The sequence below is a fragment of the Prunus avium genome, chromosome 4 (assembly GCF_965620075.1).
Source record: "Prunus avium chromosome 4, drPruAviu1.hap1.1, whole genome shotgun sequence".
In the NCBI taxonomy this organism is placed as follows: Eukaryota; Viridiplantae; Streptophyta; class Magnoliopsida; order Rosales; family Rosaceae; genus Prunus; species Prunus avium.
This window is the reverse complement of record NC_142287.1, coordinates 19,687,471-19,697,663: the sequence shown is the minus strand read 5'-3', so window position 1 is coordinate 19,697,663 and position 10,193 is coordinate 19,687,471. Positions and strand designations below refer to the sequence as shown.

At 40.0% G+C, this 10,193-nt stretch overlaps 1 pseudogene; it reads right to left on the bottom strand.

Moving 5' to 3' along the window:
* Nucleotides 1-6,992: 6,992 nt before the first annotated feature.
* LOC110748143 (receptor-like protein 9DC3) lies at nt 6,993-9,905 on the bottom strand (annotated as a pseudogene).
* Nucleotides 9,906-10,193: the final 288 nt, after the last annotated feature.

Sequence of the window (10,193 nt, the reverse complement as noted above, 5' to 3'; positions counted from 1 at the left end):
ACGTGGCAAAACGGAGCATGGAAAACACCTACAAGAGAAATAACCATAATTACCCAACTAGAACGCTCGGGATGATGCGAGCAACCACAGATAACTGTGAAGTTCCTCTCAACCAAGGACTTTGGGGTCATATGTGATACCCAAAAAGAGATAGAGATAGAGAGAGAGCGAGAGAAGAAGAAGAAGAAGAAGAAGAAGGTCAACCAACTAGGCTCTTTCAAGACACATGCCCATTTTTTAACAATCAATAGAGAGAGCGAGAGAGAGAGAGAGAGAGAAGGTCGACCAACTAGGCTCTTTCAAGGCACATGTCCACTTTTTAACAATCAATAAAGTCCTCGACCAGAGGAACTACTCAAGGACTAGGGGGATTTTGTTAATACAAAATATCAATAGGGCCTACCAAAAAGAGCCTAAGAAATCAAAGCCCAGACTACTTGAGGAAGTAGTTGGGCACAACAACTAAATAAAACACACTAGCCTTGACCCATGACTGAGGAAGCCCAAGAAGGAGTAAGAAAGGTTGTCCACACCCAAAAAAAAGCCTACGAGACCAAAGCCAATCGTGCTTGTACACAAGTGCCTCTTATTAGAGGCCTGCACGTGGATGGAAGCGCCATGAAGAGGCCCCACAAAACATTCTAACTAATGCATGTTGTTTCCAAAAATAGAGCATACGCGTCAGATGGTAGCCAGCGCCGCAACGGCTGCCCAGGCCCGGCCCTGACCAGCGACTGCCCTGGGCCCATTATTCAGGGGGCCCAAATATTTTTTTTTAGTAAGTATTATATTATATTATTATAACTATTAACTTATTTAATATTTTGAAAAGGAAAAAAAAAGACCAACAATCTGGTCTGTTCCACTTCTCAAGAAGAAGAATGCTTTTGTGCGCCTGTTCCTGTTCCACTCCTCCAGGTCGCTTTTACTTCTTCTTCTTCTTCGTCTTTTTTTCTTCTTTCTCTTCTTCTACAGAGTTTTGAATCCTCTCCTAAGCCTCATCTAAGCTGGTCCTTGTGATTTGTGAATCCAAAATCCTAAGCCTCCATCTAAGTTGGTCCTTGTGAATCATCTTCTTTTAGTTACAGGTTAAAATTATTTCTGTTGGTAGATTGGGGAGATTCCAAAATCCAAAGTGTGGGCTTTTATTCAGTGCAAAATTGGTCCTTGTAGATATCAATTGAAGGTAATTTTTTATGATTTGATATCAATTGAAAAGGGAAATATGAATTTATCTTTTTTTTGGTTTGTTTGTAGATTTGTGAACTCATGCAATTACATATTCTCTTTGCAGGAATTCTTTTAAGTTCTAATTTATTGCAAATTTGGAAATATCAAGTTTGTTTCCGTGGAGGGGGATTTCTCAAAGAGGGATTTCTCAAATTCCAGATTAAGCTATTCTTATTCTTTCAAGTATTAAAATTGGGGCCTAATTTTACCATTAAGTTTAAATATATATAGGCTTAATTTTTAATTTTGCCCTGGGCCCTGAAAAGTTCAGGACCGGCACTGGGACTGCCTCAAGGTCGAATCAATGGTCAACGAATGGCACACAGTGTCTCGACAGGGCCGCAACGGAACAACGGAAGTTCACTGGGTAACTCTAATCTAAGGGGTACGGGGACGACACCAAAAAAACCGGGCCGAACTTCTAACTAACAGCCCGCCCGCCTTTAACCCGCTGCTCCTTTTTGGTCTCTCACCCGTGGAGTCCATTCACTCCACTGATCGAGCAAGCACGGCCGTATTCTACTTGCATGTGTTAAGCATATAGCTAGCGTTCCTTAAAGCAAACTCCCTCCTTGGACGAGCACGGGGCTTAGTCAAGTAGAACCGGGTTGCGTTGCCATCGATCACCTACTCAAATGATGCCATGTCATCTGCAACTTTCTAGTCCCACATCGGAAAAGGAAAACAAAAAGGTTCAACCTTCCATGTATAAAAGGGAGTACTTTCCACCTAAAAAATGTAATATGAGTCTTCTTCATATTTTTGTACAATACTTTTGATAACTTCATTTGAGCAAAAAATACTGACTTAGGCATCAAAGGGTGTTTGGTAGACCCACCACCACCTATTGAGTAATCCCCTTCTGTTTCTTTTTTAGGTAGGAGCCAACAACCACCTTACTTGGCCACTCCAAGTAAGGAAAAAAATATACATAAATGCAGCCTCCAAACCTAATTAAGTTTATCCTTGAGGAAGGGTTGACATGGTTTGAGCACTCTGATTGGTTGAGCATCTGTTACGCATCAACAAAATCATGTCCCCTATCTTTTCCCAAGGGATGGTGAATGAGAGATTCATTTTCCATGTTTGGTAATGCTGGGAAAGTAACAAGGACATATCATATTTCCTTTCCCATGTTTGGTTTGTGTAGGAATGGGAAAAAAAACCTTTGTTTAGCTTTCCAATTATATCCAAAATAGAAATATGAAATAAATAAAATAAAAAAGTTTGTCAGGTTTAGCTAAGTGGGAAAGGGCCTTGACTTGACAAGTGATCTCAAAATTGAACTCCCATAGCATCTTGATAGTGTGTGTGAAACCCCCTTGCCCTTGTAGTTTAGACTATTACTTGTATTTAAAAAAAAAACAAAAAATACCAACAACTCTCTTTGTTGTTAGATAAAATTGCAATTAGAAATTATTAACAGACAAATTGGTAATGAAAAATCTGCATTTAAGGATTTGGAAAGAGTCCTAGATAGGAGTGTGCACTAGATTTTATTTTTGAAAAAACTTGGCTCCTTAAAATTGAGGAGGAGCTCCTCCTCAAAACAAATTGTGTTTTGACACTTGTCAAATTCATTTAATTTGTTTAGCATGATTTGGCTCTGTAAAATTGAGAAGAAGCTCCTCCTTAAAACCAATGGGATTTTGACACTTGTCAAATCTTAGCGACATTGGAAAAGTTTCAACAAAAAAGAAAAAAGAAAAAAGAAAAAATAAAAATTTGACATGTGTCAAAACTAGATTGGTTGTAAGAAGGAGCTCTTACTCAATTTTAAGAAGCCAAACTTTTTCCTTTTTTTTTTTTTTTTTTTTTTTTTTTTTTTTTTTTTTCTCTCTTTTGAATTCCTTGGTAAAAAAATGTGCAGTAGTTTAGACATCTCGTACTTTGCAAGTTTCAAGTCAATTACATATTTGCATGCCTCCTTTTCATTGTCAAGCCAAGCGCATTAATTTGACATGCGCGAGTGTGGACTCTCGGCTCTCTCCCTTCACCCTTGCATACGTGGGTTGAACCTTCTGTTGTGCGCAGCGGAAGCGGATTGCACTGGGTGGACAATATGGAACTGTTGAAACAAACAAGACAAATATGAAAATAGCAAAATCCAAGAGACACAAGGATTTATACTGGTTCGGCCCGTGTGTAGCCTACGTCCAGTTCGAAGATGGCAAGAACTTCCACTAGTATCCCAAAGGAGATTACAAACAAATGAGATTAAACACTCTCACCTAGTTTAGGAATTACAGAGTTTAACTCTCACAACCCAAATCCCAAATACACCCCAGTCACTCACACACAAAAGGTGCAGCAGCAAAGACACAATATTGGTGCATACGGCTTGCCCCTCTGACAAGAACACTATCTCACCTATTGTGCTTACCAAAACTGCCCACTCTTTGTCTCTCTGCCAAGCCTTCATTATATAACCAAGAACTTGGTCCAACAGCTGCATGAGTACCTTCAAAGTCCTCCACAGAACAAGGGACATTAATGCACTGGAACAACTCAACCACCAGCATTGGAAAGGAAACCAGCCGCTCCTCTTTGCTGCCAACGAAGTCCCTAATGAAGCATAGCTCTAGTTGGCTTCTCAAGGAACCCAAGAGCCAAAAGTAGTAGCAATAATAAAAGATTATTCTACTTTTCTCTTTTCTCTCTCTAAGGCTCACGGCTGCCACTCCCTAGTTTGCAATCAATATGCAACTAGTCAAACTTGCTTTTTCCATTTTCCAACTTGCTTCACATGGCTTTTGTTCCCTCCTTTATGACAAAGGCTGACATTAACCAACATTCCCTTCCCTATAGCTTGCCCACGTGCTACATGTCTTCCTCTGCTTTCGGCAAATGCATGAGAAAGGAAATAAACAATCTCTTCCTTTCTCCAAGTGGACGACATGCAACACAACAAAGATAATAGACAAAATAATATTTGAGCCAATATTCAACAATCTCCACCTTGGCTCAATATTTTACCAGCCACAGCAGAACCTTCATTGCCCATCTTCCTCTTACCAAATCAAGCTCAAGCACTCCTCGAACTTGCACCAAAAAAATATGTGCTTCAATTGAACCGGATGACCCTAACAGAAGAACCTCTTCAATATCACCCCATAACCAAGCACACCAGCTGAATGTACGTGCATAAACCGCACAAAACCTTAAACGCTTGAACCTCAAGCTTCTTCCGCTACAGTACACGCAGAGTCTAGACAACCAAGTAGCAGGAACGAACATTTTCAGCTGCCCAAAAGAGGGAATTACCCTCCCAAAGATAACCCCTTCAAAAAAAACCCCAATAGAAAATCTGATGACGAAAGAAAAAAAAAAACAATCCAAAAGTAACCAACAATGTTACATGGAGGAAGAATAGCAAACAACCCACAACCCACAAAAAAAAACCACAAATTCTTGGAACTCCACCGTGAGGGGAAATTTCCAAAAATAACCAAAGACAAATAAAAGATCACACCCCAAACAATGGCACACCAAAAACATCGATCATAGGGAGAACTCAAATTCGTCCTCCCCGGCGATATTCGCGGAAGCACCTGCATTATTGGATCCCTCATTTTCTTTGATTAATGGGCAATCGACTTTCCAATGCCCTTCTTTGTGACAGTAGTTGCATTTGCCCTTCCGAGCCTTCCCTCTGGAACGTGACTTTCCTCCACCACTGCTTGATTCTGTTTCTTTACCCTTGCCTTGAACCATCAAAGCCTCTGTTCGACTCTCAGTCGAGTTCTCTGACATCTTGTTCTTCAACTCGCGAGAATTAAGCGATGCCTTAACATCCTCCATAGTCACAGTATCCCTACCATACAACATGGTCTCCACAAAATTGCCATAAGAACTAGGTAAAGAACACAACAAAATCAAGGCTTGATCCTCATCATCAATCTTCACATCCATGGCCTTCAAATCCATGATAATCTTGTTCAGCTCATCAAGATGGTTTTGAATAAGTGTACCTTCTGCCATACGAAGGGTGTACAACCGTTGTTTCGTATACAACCGATTTGCAAGCGATTTGGTCATGTACAAAGTCTCCAATTTCAACCATAGCTTCGCAGGAGTAGTCTCATCAGCCACCTCACGGAGAACAACATCCGCTAACTGCAACTGAATTGCAGAGAGTGCCCGATCCAAGGCATCATCCTTCTCCTCGTCAGACCACGTTTGTGGCAAGACTTCCTTACCCTTTAGCGCTTTGAACAGCCCCTGTTGCACTAACAAGGCTCTCATCTTCACACGCCAAATACTGAAGTCGTTCCTCCCATCGAACACAGCTATCTCATACTTTGTCGATATGTTTCCAGGTTTCATCATCACGAACACAAAACTCCCAAGTCGAAACTTGGAGCTCTGATACCACTTGTTGTGCGCAGCGGAAGCGGATTGCACTGGGTGGACAATATGGAACTGTTGAAACAAACAAGACAAATATGAAAATAGCAAAATCCAAGAGACACAAGGATTTATACTGGTTCGGCCCGTGTGTAGCCTACGTCCAGTTCGAAGATGGCAAGAACTTCCACTAGTATCCCAAAGGAGATTACAAACAAATGAGATTAAACACTCTCACCTAGTCTAGGAATTACAGAGTTTAACTCTCACAACCCAAATCCCAAATACACCCCAGTCACTCACACACAAAAGGTGCAGCAGCAAAGACACAATATTGGTGCATACGGCTTGCCCCTCTGACAAGAACACTATCTCACCTATTGTGCTTACCAAAACTGCCCACTCTTTGTCTCTCTGCCAAGCCTTCATTATATAACCAAGAACTTGGTCCAACAGCTGCATGAGTACCTTCAAAGTCCTCCACAGAACAAGGGACATTAATGCACTGGAACAACTCAACCACCAGCATTGGAAAGGAAACCAGCCGCTCCTCTTTGCTGCCAACGAAGTCCCTAATGAAGCATAGCTCTAGTTGGCTTCTCAAGGAACCCAAGAGCCAAAAGTAGTAGCAATAATAAAAGATTATTCTACTTTTCTCTTTTCTCTCTCTAAGGCTCACGGCTGCCACTCCCTAGTTTGCAATCAATATGCAACTAGTCAAACTTGCTTTTTCCATTTTCCAACTTGCTTCACATGGCTTTTGTTCCCTCCTTTATGACAAAGGCTGACATTAACCAACATTCCCTTCTCTATAGCTTGCCCACGTGCTACATGTCTTCCTCTGCTTTCGGCAAATGCATGAGAAAGGAAATAAACAATCTCTTCCTTTCTCCAAGTGGACGACATGCAACACAACAAAGATAATAGACAAAATAATATTTGAGCCAATATTCAACACCTTCTCCTCCCTATGTTCTGTTAACATAGGTTTTTCTCTCTGATTGTGCTCTTTGATCCTTCATCGTCCATTTCTTTTAAAGCTTTTCTCTTTCTTTGTTGAAAAGTTTCTGTGTATGTTGTACTGGGTCTTGATCTGTTCAAACTTGAATAAACTTGAGAAATTGTACAAAAATTGCCTTAGATCACAATTTAATGTTATTCGATCACAATCTGTTTGTTGCGGCATTTTGTCACACACAATGTCTGTTAAAACTTATGATGGTCATTGGTTAAGGCATTTCTCTCACTATTATAATTCATTGCTTTCAGCCATTTTTTAGGATGAGCATGGCCTTCACAAGAATCTAGATCAGGAGTTCGCTCAGAAGGTTTTTGCATGCCAAGCTAAAGGAAAAAAAAAAAACTACCAAGATAAATAGTAAGCAATGTAATTTTTTTTTCCCATATACATAAACATAAAGATGAAACAACGTGCATTAAAACTAGATTAGTGAAAACATTTAAGAAAGACACATTGGAATCACTTGTAATCATTAAGCAAAACAACATCAATCATTTCTACTTCTAACTTTGTGCATGTGAAGACTCTGCTTTGGTTTTTTCACCATTTTACTTCGTAGTTCTCTTCCAATCACTTTCACAGCACAATCAAGTTTTCCAGTTGAGAGTACGAGATATCCCGTAGATATTCCAATTACCATTCCAATCCCATACCCCATCCATACTACTTTCCACTGAAATCCATTCACATCCTCCAAATCATCTTCTTGCTGAAGGGATGCTGATGGCAGTGGATATACCACATCATTGATGCAAGTTCTGGAAAGTGGAAGTCCACACAATCCCAAATTTCCATTGTATGAATCATTCTCAAATGTCTCAAATTGCTTGCAATGGGGTATGGACCCCACAAGTCGGTTTTCCGAAAGGTTTAATTTTGCAAGCCATGGCAAATCTGCCAATTCTCTAGGAATCTCACCAACAAGCCTATTTGCGGAGATGTCTAGCCATTCAAGACTAGTCAAATTACCAAATAGCGTGGAATATTACCTGTAAGCTGATTATGAGAAAAGTTAAGCCCTTTCAATGATTTGAGCTTACCAATCACCATTGGAATGTCTCCTGCGAAAATATTGTTTGAGAAATCAATGGTTGTGAACATGACTAGGATTTTTTCCAACTGCAAGTAGGAACCTTTTATCACTACTCTCACAGTGTCCTGATAATAGCCATGATCCATGTATTTCAATCCATTATCTCGTACATGTATCATACCCATCAAGTTCTCAAAATATTTCCTTGGCAAAAGACCACTAAACTGATTATGGGAGAGGTCCATAATTCGCAACATTCGGAATGGAAATATAGTTTTTGGACTGATTATAGGACCATGAAATTTGTTAGATCTCAAGATAAGAACCTGTAACGTTGGAAGGGATTCCAACCAGTTGGGGAAGGTGTCGTTTATCTCGTTGTTTCCTAGGTCGAGCACTTCCAACTTTCTACAATTCAACAGAGTTTGCGGCAATGGCCCTTCCAACTTATTTCCATTAAGGTCAAGATTCCTCAAGATGCTATCCTTTGTGAATGTTGAAGGGATCACTCCAAGAAATTTATTCATATGTAAATCCAGAACTGAGAGGTTGTGACTGGTCAAATTTCCTATACATGGAGGAATTTCGCCGCTCATGTTGTTATTAGACAAATCAAGGACTACAAGGGAACTGAGGTTGCAAATCTTTGAAGGAATCCCTCCCGTCAACTGATTGTGTGATACCAAGAAGACAAATGTAGAAGGTGGTGGAATAGGAAGTTGTCCTTGGAGCAAATTGGTGCGGAGGTCAAGAACTTGTAAGTTTTTCCACGGAAATACTTGTTCTATACCTGTCAAAGAGTTATTAGAAAGATGAAGATGCCTAAGAAGATTTTGGGGTTTCGGAAACTTTCCAAACTTCACAAACCCACTGAAGTTATTTGATGACAGATCGAGCTCTCCCAGGTTTGGAAATTCAAAGATTGATCTTGGAATTTGGCCATGTAATCTGTTATGACCAAAATTAAGATACACCAAAGAACTAGATTGGAATTCTTTGACGTTCCCAGTGAGTTGGTTGTGGCTGAGGCTTAAAGCTTCCAAAGAGGGCAAGATATATAGCCAAGATGGTATTGTTCCGGTAAGTGAGTTATTATATAAGAAGAGTTCGTTTAAATGCAAAGGAATAGGACCCACTAGCCGTTCTTTTGAAGAATCATATAAAGATGCAGGCATTTGTGTTGAGTTACTATGAAGATCTGGGAGTTGACCCGAAAAATTGTTGTTTGAAAGATCTAAGGAAATGAGACTCTCCATGTTTAAAAGCGACCATGGGATCTGGCCACCAAAACCATTATCTGAGAGGTCCAACCTCGTGATTTGTGTAAGATTACCAAGCAATGTAGGGTATGCTCCTACAAAATTGCAATGCTCAAGATACCAAAAACTCAAGCACTTCAAAGTTGTAGTCAGATAGGGCAAATCTATTGAGATTCTAGTCCAAGAGAGTCCCAAGAACTTGAGTGGACTGCTCCAATTAGATTTTGGGAAAGAACCATTGAGCTCATAGTTGTAACTTAAATCAAGTTCATGGAGGCTTGGTAGGCGCAAAATTTTCTCTGGAAATTTCCCTTTCAAATTAGAATCAACGAGACTAAGAGATGTCAAAGAAGAAGACAAATTCATGAATGAATCAAGTACAACTGAAGACATGTTAACACCGTCCAGACATAGCTCCTTAAGGTTGGTTAGGTTTTGGGCAATTCTTTTCAAACTAACTGTCCCTAGGCTCACTTGAGTCTCAGAAGAGAGATTAAGTGAAACCAATTTGGAAAGGTAGGAGATTTCAAAAGTTGGAGTTGGAAAGGTCAAGGTGAGTCATACTTACAAACCCGCCAAAGTTGGATGAAACTGGGGAACCTCTAAAGTTGTTGTTAGAGAGGTCTAGCCTCCGGAGATGACGAAGGGAGAAAAGACTGCTGTTGTGATGAATGTTGCCTTGAAGCCCACTGTACCCAAGGTTGAGGCCTATCACATGCCCCGTCATTCTTTCACAAGTGACGCCACTCCATGTGCAACAGTCCTTGCCCTTATCCCAATAGACTGTTCTAGGATAAGGAGTGATTCCATAAACAAAAAAAGCATCAACAGAATCAGAACCAGAGGTATCAATAGAGAATGAATTATTGAAGCAAAGCAGAGCTATCATCAAGATGACACAAATGATCTGAAGAAGAAGAAGAAGAATTAAATGATGACAAGAACATAAATTGAGAAGTGCATAACAAGAAGAGGAGATACAGCCATGAAAACGACTCCATCTTAGACATGAAACTATTTTTGTGCTGAAAATGCTGTGTGTATAGTTGGATACTCTACATGCATATTTATAGGCATGCCACCTATTTGATTATTTATTGCCCCTCCTTCGCAATATGTCTTAAAGAATAAATAGTTGACGAAGCACGATTGAATATGACAAGAATGTTTGATGCAGATATATGGCATGCGCCTGTGCTGCAAGTGGCAAAGCTTTTCTCTTTTTGTGAATGCTTTTTGTTTCTCTTTTTTTTTTAATTTTTTTTTTCGCTTGAACATGAAGACAGGTGTCCATTGACTGAGT